Genomic DNA, 10,439 nt, shown 5'->3' with positions numbered 1-10,439 from the left:
GGAGGGCTTGGATGATGCATTTCTCCATGGCAGAAGGGGGTTGGACTGGATGGCCCTTGGCAACCCAGCTTCCCCTACTGTCAACAGCATGTTGTGATGCGGCAAATACTTCACATTGCATTTATGGTGCCGATATCACTAACAGGATACCTGTCACACAGAATCATAAAATGATTGAGGTGGAAGAGACCACAGGGGCCATCCAATCCAACACTCTTCTGCCATGCAGGAAGGCACAATCAAAGCACTCCTGATGGATAGCCATCAGCCTCTGCTTTAAAAACTCCAAAGAAAGGCAGCTTATTCTACTGTTGAACAGCTCTTACCATCAGGAAAGGAAACCCCGGTGGCACAATGGGTTAAACCAGTGGTTCTCAACCTAGGGTCCCCAGATGTTTTTGGCCCACAACTCCCAGAAATCCCAGCCAGTTTACCAGCTGTTAGGATTTCTGGTAGTTGAAGGCCAAAAACATCTGGGGTCCCCAGGTTGAGAACCATTGGGTTAAACCCTTGTGCCGGCTGAACTGCTGACTGGAAAAGTCAGCGGTTTGAATCCAGGGAATGGGGGTGAACTCCTGTCTGTCAGCTCCAGCTCCCCATGCGGTGAAATGAGAAAAGCCTCCCACAGGATAGTAAAACATCTGGGCATCCTCTGGGCTACGTCCTTGCAGATGGCCAATTCTCTCACACCAGAGGCGACTTGCAGTTTCTCAAATCACTCTTGACACGAAACTCCATCAGGAAGTTCTTCCTAATGTTATTTACCGTACTACATTTTATCAATTGCTCCCTTGTATCCTAATCTTGAGAGCTGTGGAAAACATGCTTCAATATGGCATCCTTTTCAAGTATTGAAACATGGAGACATACCATGTCACCTCTCAGCCTTCTTTTCTCCAAGCTGAACATATCCATATGTGAGAAGCAACATATTAAGTTGCTTCTCACAAGGATTCATGGATTTCAGCTTTTGGCTATTTGGGCCAAAACTAACAAAATGAAGTTCAACAGTGACAAATGTAAGATACTCCACTTTGGCAGAAAAAATGAAATGCAAAGATACAGAATGGGTGACGCCTGGCTCGAGAGCAGTACGTGTGAAAAAGATCTTGGAGTCCTCGTGGACAACAACTTAAACATGAGCCAACAATGTGATGTGGCGGCAAAAAAAGCCAATGGGATTTTGGCCTGCATCAATAGGAGCATAGTGTCTAGATCTAAGGAAGTAATGCTACCCCTCTATTCTGCTTTGGTTAGACCACATCTGGAATATTGTGTCCAATTCTGGGCACCACAATTCAAGAGAGATATTGACAAGCTGGAATGTGTCCAGAGGAGGGCGACTAAAATGATCAAGGGTCTGGAGAACAAGCCCTATGAGGAGCGGCTTAGGGAACTGGGCATGTTTAGCCTGAAGAAGAGAAGGCTAAGAGGAGATATGATAGCCATGTATAAATATGTGAGAGGAAGCCACAGGGAGGAGGGAGCAAGCTTGTTTTCTGCTTCCTTGGAGACTAGGACGCGGAACAATGGCTTCAAACTACAAGAGAGGAGATTCCATCTGAACATGAGGAAGAACTTCCTGGCTGTGAGAGCCGTTCAGCAGTGGAACTCTCTGCCCCGGAGTGTGGTGGAGGCTCCTTCTTTGGAAGCTTTTAACCAGAGGCTGGATGGCCATCTGTCAGGGGTGATTTGAATGCAATATTCCTGCTTCTTGTCAAGGGGTTGGACTGGATGGCCCATGAGGTCTCTTCCAACTATGATTCAGTTTGTCAAAATCCTTTATGAATTGTTTTGCCCAGAACTGGACACAGTGTGATTCCAGGTGAGGCCTAACCAAAGCAGAAGAGAGTGGGACTATGAGTTCTCCCAATTTGGAGACTACACTCCTGTTGATGAACCCTAGAATTGCACTAACCTTTTATAGCTGCCGCATCACACTGTTGACTGACATCCAGCTTATGGTCTACCAAGACTCCTACACCTTTTTCACCTGGACTTTTTGCAAGCCAGGTGCCACCTTTGCTCTTGCTATGGGCTTGTGATGGTTTACTTTCTGCAGCTCCATCTAGGTTCTTTGCAACCAATGTCTGCCGCAACCAATGTGGCTGGAGAATAGGGAAGGCAGTTAACGGCAAAGACGAAATGTCAGATGGAGTCCCGGCTAATCTTGCTCCTGTGTCAGACGGAGTTCGCCTTTGATCACAAATAGCCGGGCATCACAGAGACGAAATAAATCACCCGCAGGCTGGTCCTGCAGGACTCTGGTCTATTGTTGGACTGGAGCTGATGCGCTGCTGGAATGCCTGACCCCTGGCTGGTGCTATCAGCCCTCGAAGGGGAACAAGGGCTTGGGGTGACCTTCGAGGTCAACATAGGGCACCATCAATCAGCCCGGCCCCTTCGGAAGGCCTCCCTGGATGTCAATCTATGGCATAATGACTATTTAAGGCCCCCGCTGGCCTTTGAAGTCCGGCAAGGTGGGAGGGGGGCAGATCCCTGGGAATAATGCCGAGGGCTTTGGAAGAAGCTTCTGCTAATCCCGAATGCTTCATTTTCTGAACGCTTGGGAAGCTCGGGTGCCTCCCCTCCATAGCATGCCAAAAAGGCTGGCATTGCAGACCTTGCGTTGAGGTTGGTGTTGCCACTCAGAGTGTGTACATATTCACCCCCAGATAAGGAAGGTCTTTTGTTAATAAGCCCACTTGCCCAACAGTTTCGACTATTTCTTGTCCTCATGATCATCTCAAGCTGCAATATAATCCAGTTTCAAAATCCAGATTTTCTGCTTTGTACTGAGTTATGTGAGTCTACAAAGCCCTATAATTCAGTTCGGAAACACTGACCATATAATGCAATTCTGGATTTGGGATCATAGTGTAGATGGGGCCTCCATGGAAAATATGAGATGGTGGCTGTAATACATGGCTGGCTTGCAGTCTCTTTCGGAGTGGGCTGGATCTATACTGACATGCAATGCAGTTTGAAACTTCAGTGTAGACCCATTGAATTGCATTAGATAGGTCTACACCAGACATGGGCAAACAGCCAGTAAGCTGTTCGGGATTATGGGAGTTGAAGTCCAACACACCTACACTGGGAACTTCCGCTGAACTGCTGAACTTGCTGACCAAAAGGTTGCCAGTTCAAATCCAGGAAGTGTGGCAAGCTTCTGCTGTTAGCCCCAGCTTCTGCCAACCTAACAGTTCAAAAACATGCAAATGTGAGTAGATCAATAGGTACCGCTCCGGCAGGATAGTAACAGCACTGCATGCAGTCATGCCAGCCACATGACCTTGGAGGTGTCATAAAATAAAATCCTAGAGTTGGAAGACACCTTGTGGGTCATCCAGTCCAACCCCATTCTGCCAAGAAGCAGGAAAATTGCATTCAAAGCACCCCTGACAGATGGCCATCCAGCCTCTGCTTAAAAGTCACCAAATAAGACTCCCCCACCACACACTGGGGCAGAGAGTTCCACTGCTGAACAGTTCTCATAGTTCTTCCTAATGTTTGGGTGGAATCTCCTTTCCTGTAGTTTGAAACCATTGTTCAATTGTGTCCTAGTCTCCAGGGCATCAGAAAGGAAGTTTGTTCCCTCCTCCCTAAGACTTCCCCTCACATATTTAGACATGGCCCTCATCGTGTCTCCTCTCAGCCTTCTCCAGGCTAAACATGCCCAGCTCTTTAAGCTGCTCCTCATAGGGCTTGTTCTCCAGACCCTTTATCCTTTGAGTTGCTCTCCTTCTGTAAACATTCAATCTTGTCACCACCTCCCTTCAATTGTGGTGCCCAAAACTGGACACAGTATTCCAGGTGTGGTCTGACTAAGGCTGAATAGAGGAGTAGCATGACTTCCCTGGATCTAGATTCTAGACACTAGAGTTATATTGATGCAGGCCAAAATCCCATTGGCTTTTTTTAGCTTTAGCATCATATTGTTGTTCACCTTCCTCCCCACGAGGACTCCAAGATCTTTTTCACACATACTGTTCTCGAGCCACGCATCTCCCTTTCTGTATCTTTGCATTTCATTTTTTCTGCCTAAGTGGAGTATCTTGCATTTGTCACTGTTGAACTTCACTTTGTTAGTTATGGCCAATCATCTCTCTAATCTGTTCAGATCATTTTGAATTCGGCTACTGTCTTCTGGGGTATTGTCTACGGACAACACTGGCTCTTGAACTTACTGGGCAAAAGGTTGGCAGTTTGAATTCAGGGAGTGGGGTGAGCTCCCTGGATTCAATGATCAAGGGTCTGGAGAACAAGCCCTATGAGAAGCGGCTTAAGGAGCTGCGCATGTTTAGCCTGAAGAAGATAAGGATGAGAGGAGATATGATAGCCATGTATAAATATGTGAGAGGAAGCCACAGGGAGGAGGGAGCAAGCTTGTTTACTGCTTCCATGGAGATTAGGACAAGGAACAATGGCTTCAAACTACAAGGGAGGAGATTCCATCTGAACATGAGGAAGAACTTCCTGGCTGAGAGAGCTGTTCAGCAGTGGAACTCTCTGCCCCGGAGTGTGGTGGAGGCTCCTTCTTTGGAAGCTTTTAAACAGAGGCTGGATGGCCATCTGTCAGGGGTGATTTGAATACAATATTCCTGCTTCTTGGCAGAGGGTTGGACTAGATGACCCATGAGGTCTCTTCCAACTCTTTGATTCTATGATTCTATGATTCCTGCTGTTAAGCCCAGCTTCTGCCAACCTAGCAGTTCGAAAACATGCAAATGTGAGTAGATCAATAAGTACCATCTTAACGGGAAGGAAATGGCGCTCCATGCAGTCATGATCTTGGAGGTGTCTATGGACATCGCTAGCTCTTCGGCTTAGAAATGGTGATGAGCACCACACCCCAGAGTTGGACACGACTGGACTTAATGCCAGGAGGAAACTTTTACCTTTCCCTTAGTGTACACTGACCATATAATGCAATTCAGGAGTGCATTTCATGGCAGTGTAGATCTAGCTTCAGAACCAAGTGTACGCTTTCTCTCCTCCCTTCTCTCTTTCTATTCTTTCGTTCTCCCTTTCTCGCATACCTCCGGTGTCAGGTTTTTCCCCTCCTACATAAATACCAAGCTGGACAATCCCCAGAGGATTTTCCCTTGCTTGTTCACAGCAGGAGGTGAGGGCAAAGGGGCTGGCCACAGGCAAAGAATGCCACAAACATCCCTTGAGGGTGTGTTTGGTTGTGTTGTGGGGCTATATATAATGACACTCTTCATCAATCAAGCACCGTGTGCCTGTACATTGTGGCTGCGGTCTTCCTGTAATGCAACAGGCAGAAGTTCGAAGCAACAGGTCAAAAGTAAAGAGGTTAAAAACTCTAAAATCAGGAGAGTAAATAGAGAGACTCAAAAAGCAGGGGAGTTCCAGACAAGAATCAATCAGGGCCAGCCAACACTTCATAGAATCATAGAATCAAAGAGTTGGAAGAGACCTCATGGGCCATCCAGTCCAACCCCCTGCCAAGAAGCAGGAATATTGCATTCAAATCACCCCTGACAGATGGCCATCCAGCCTCTGTTTAAAAGCTTCCAAAGAAGGAGCCTCCACCACACTCCGGGGCAGAGAGTTCCACTGCTGAATGGCTCTCACAGTCAGGAAGTTCTTCCTTATGTTCAGATGGAATCTCCTCTCTTCTAGTTTGAAGCCATTGTTCCACATCCTAGTCTGCAAGGAAGCAGTTAACAAGCTTGCTCCCTCCTCCTTGTGGCTTCCTCTTCCAAACAAAGGATCCTCGGGCAGCAATCAGCCAGGCTTTGAAGCTGCAAGGCCATTAAATGCTAATCAAGGGGGCCAATTGCAAGATTCTCACCTGCCTCAAGCAGACCAGAGTTCTTTCTCTCATCCTGGACATTTCAGGATGCTTGCCATAGGCGTGGGCAAAACATCAGGAGAGAATGCTTCTGGAACATAGCCATACAACCCAGAAAACTCACCACAATCCAGTAAAGACGTTGGTTGCTGTTATTGTTTGTTCAGTTGCTTTATTTCCCAGCTTCTTTCCAAAACTTTGAATCCAAAGTGAACAGCAACAACAACACAAAACAGTTTTTAAAATTATTATTATGTAGACATTAAGGGAGGAAATATAGATAAAGTGAAGACAATAACAAAAAGGGAGAGCAGATTTTCATAATTATATGGTCAGCGTAGATTCAGTTCAATGAAGTTATGCAGTTATAGGAAAGGTAAAGGATGTCCCCTGACATTAAGTCCAGTGGGGTGTGGTGCTCATCTCCATTTCTAAGCCAAAGAGCTGGCATTGTCCATAGACACCTCCAAGGTCATGTGGCCGGCATGAATGCATGGAGCGCCTGTTAACTTCCCGCCGGAGGGGTACCTATTCATCTACTCACATTTGCATGTTTTCAAACTGCTAGGTTTGCAGAAGCTGGGACTGACAGTGGAAGCTCACTCCACTCCCTTGATTCGAACCTGCAACCTTTCGGTCAACAACTTCAGCAGCTCAGCGCTTTAACCCACTGCACCACTGGAGGCTCCTATGCAGTTATATATACACAAAATATTTACTTCCATGGGTCATTTAATTATATTTTACTTTTGTTGAGAGTAAATAACACTATGTACAGCATCACGATTTTTGTTCCTGGATTATAAATGTCATTTCCTAATTGCTTCTATCATTAAAAATATGGAAAAAGTTTACCAAACTGCAAAAACTAAACATTGTTTTTGCAGTTTGGTAAACTTTTTCCATATTTTTATGATAGAACCAATTAGGAAATGACATTTATAATAGGGAGGGACATCCTGCAGGACATTTTGCAATGGTTTTTCAAGGAATATCTTATTTAGTCTCAACCAATTCAACCTAGGTTGCTTTGAGTTTTCCGGGCTGTATAGCCATGTTCCAGAAGCATTGTCTCCTGACATTTAGCCCACCTCTATGGCAGGCATCCTCAGAGGTTGAGGCATCTGTTGGAAACTAGGGTTAGACCACACCTGGAATATTGTGTCCAATTCTGGGCACCACAATCGAAGAGAGATATTGACAAGCTGGAATGTGTCCAGAGGAGGGCGACTAAAATGATCAAGGGTCTGGAGAACAAGCACTATGAGGAGCGGCTTAAGGAGCTGGGCATGTTTAGCCTGAAGAAGAGAAGGCTGAGAGGCGACATGATGATAGCCATATATAAATATGTGAGAGGAAGTCATAGGGAGGAGGGAGCGAACTTATTTTCTGCTGCCCCTGGAGACTAGGATGCGGAACAATGGCCCTCAAACTACAAGAACATTAGGAAGAACTTTCAGACTGTGAGAGCTGTTCAGCAGTGGAACTCTCTGCTCCAAAGTGTGGTAGAGGCTCCTTCTTTGGAAGCTTTTAAACAGAGGCTGGATGGCCATCTGTCGGAGGTGCTTTGAATGCAATATTCCTGCTTCTTGGCAGAATGGGGTTGGACTGGATGGCCCATGAGGTCTCTTCCAACTCTTTGATTCTATGATTCTGCAATGACTGTGCTATGTAGCTAAGTAAAGTTAATGTGGGACTTGATAAAGAATCACTGCTGATATTCTCATTATCCTTAGTAGTGTTATTGTTGCTGGAACAGAGACGGAAGCAAAGGAAGAAGATGGGTGAAATAATATTTTCAGCATCCAAAGCAAGTCTGAGAACCTCCTTTAGCCTCATTCCTCCTGGTCATAAAGTGAGAACACCCTGTAAAGTACACTTTCTACGAAAATGGGAGTGCTTAGGGAATAAAGAAAAATATATAATTAATCAGCCATATGATCTCACTACTTGCTTTGCTTGCTCAGCTGAAGCCATGTGCTAGAGACAGAGCGCCCCTTAGTGGTCCTAGCAAAAATCAGCTCACAGTATTTAAGGGTTCATTCTACATTATAGACTTATTGCAGTTTGCTACCACTTTATCAATCTATGCCTTAATGGGAGTTTTAATTTTGCAAGGTCTTTAGTCTTCTTCGCCAAACCAACTAGGATGCGGAACAATGGCTTCAAACTACAAGAGAGGAGATTCCATCTGAACATGAGGAAGAACTTCCTGACTGTGAGAGCCGTTCAGCAGTGGAACTCTCTGCCCCGGAGTGTGGTGGAGGCTCTTTTTTTGGAAGCTTTTAAACAGAGGCTGGATGGCCATCTGTCAGGGGTGATTTGAATGCAATATTCCTGCTTCTTGGCAGGATGGGGTTGGACTGGATGGTCCATGAGGTCTCTTCCAATTCTTTGATTCTATGATTCTAAGTGAGAAATACAGTGGTTCCTTTGGGTATTTTTGGGGATGCTGAAGTGGGCCCCGCATTCTTGGATATATTCAGGGTTTCCAAACCCACAAAGCAATATATTTCAAGATGATAACGTCATCTGTGCGCATTCAAAAGAAGACCTAAAAGCCACTCTAAACACCTTCACAGAAGTATACGAGAAGCTTGGCCTCGCATTGAACATCGGGAAAACCAAAGTCCTCTTCCAGCAGTCACCACCCAATCCCTCTCCAATGCCAGAAATACAGCTTAATGATGTGACATTAGGAAATGTTGACCATTTCTGCTACCTTGGCAAATACATCTCCACAAAAGTCAACAATGACACTGAAAAACAACACGGCCTGAGCTCTGCGAGTGCAGCCTTTTTCTGAATGAAGCAGAGAGTGTTTGAGGACCAGGACATCCATAGGGAGACCAAGGGGCTTGTTTATAAAGCTATTGTCCTCCCAACTCTGCTATACATCTGCGACATGTGGATTATCTACAGACGTCACATGCAACTCCTGGAACGATTCCATCAGCGTTGTCTCAAAAAAATCCTGCAAATATCCTGGTAAGACAAGTGGACAAATGTCAGTGTGCTGGAAGAAGCAACGACCACTAGTATTGAAGTGATGGTCCTCCGCCATCAACTCCGCTGGACCGGCCACATTGTCCGGATGCCCGACCACCATCTCCCAAAGCAGTTGCTCTATTCCAAACTCAAGAACGGAAAACGGAATGTTGGTGGGCAGGAAAAGAGATTTAAAGATGGGCTCAAAGCCAACCTTAAAAACTCTGGCATAGACTGAGAACTGGGAAGCCCTGACTCTTGAGCACTCCAGCTGGAGGTCAGCTGTGACCATCAGTGCTGTAGAATGGAGGCGTCATTCTACAGACGTCATATGCAGCTCCTGGAACGATTCCATCAGCGCTGCCTCCGGAAAATCCTGCAAATCTCCTGGGAAGACAAGCGGACAAACGTCAGCGTGCTGGAGGAAGCAAAGACCACCAGCATTGAAGCAATGGTCCTCCAACATCAACTCCGCTGGACAGGCCACGTTGTCCGGATGCCTGACCACCGTGGGCTCAAAGCCAACCTTAAAAACTCTGGCATAGACACTGAGAACTGGGAGGCCCTGGCCCTTGAGCGCTCCAGCTGGAGGTCAGCTGTGACCAGCAGTGCTGCAGAATTCGAGGAGGCACGAGTGGAGGGTGAAAGAGAGAAACGTGCCAGGAGGAAGGCGCGTCAAGCCAACCCCGACCGGGACCGCCTTCCACCTGGAAACCAATGCCCTCACTGCGGAAGAAGATGCAGAGCAAGAATAGGGCTCCACAGCCACATGCGGACCCACAAGGAAACCCATGATGGAAGACCATCTTACTCGTCCAACGAGGGATCGCCTAAGTAAGTAAGTAAGTAAGTGTAGAATGGAGGGCAAAAGAGAGAAACGTGCCAAGAGGAAGGTGTATCAAGCCATACCCTGACCAGGAATGCCTTCCACCTGGAAACCAATGGCCTCACTGCAGGAGAACATTCAGGTCAAGAATAGAGCTCCACAGTCACCTACGGATCCACAGCAAGTAGACCGATCTTGGATGACAATCCTACTCAGACTATGAAGGATCGCCTAAGTAAGAAGGATATTTCAAAAATAATTTGCAGCTTTGTTTCTTCTTTAAGACAGAGAATTGAACATAGAAATGGATGCTTTGTCTGTCTGTCTGTCTATCTATCCATCTATCCATCTATCCATCTCTCTCTCTCTCTCTATCTCTCTATCTCTCTATCTATCAGCAACATGACTCTTGTATCCAAATGCCATTGTTTTGGAGAGAGCTGCCTTGCGACTTGAGCTTCACAGAGTCTCCTTTTGATTCTTGGAACAATAATGAGTCTTAATCTTCTTTGCCCTGCTCAGCTAGAGTCTCATGTCAACATGGCTTATATGGTTAAGATCCTTTCTCAAGTGGGTGGGGAGTCTACTATATTTTATGGGTCTGATAATTACATTCCATATTCAGACTTAAGTGTTCTCCCTTTTTTTACATCTACGGATATGGCTTACTTCAAGTTTGTGACTGTGTTGTAGAAAACCTTGAGCCTGGCATGCAGATAGTGAACATGAGTGAGAGGATTTACACACGAAGTAATGTTATATGTCAGCCTTTTCAGCCTGTGATAGTGTCTGATGTTTGTGATG

This window comes from Anolis sagrei, chromosome 3, assembly GCF_037176765.1.
Source record: "Anolis sagrei isolate rAnoSag1 chromosome 3, rAnoSag1.mat, whole genome shotgun sequence".
Taxonomy (NCBI): domain Eukaryota; kingdom Metazoa; phylum Chordata; class Lepidosauria; order Squamata; family Dactyloidae; genus Anolis; species Anolis sagrei.
The sequence above is the reverse complement of the archived record's forward strand: the minus strand, read 5'-3'. Positions refer to the sequence as shown.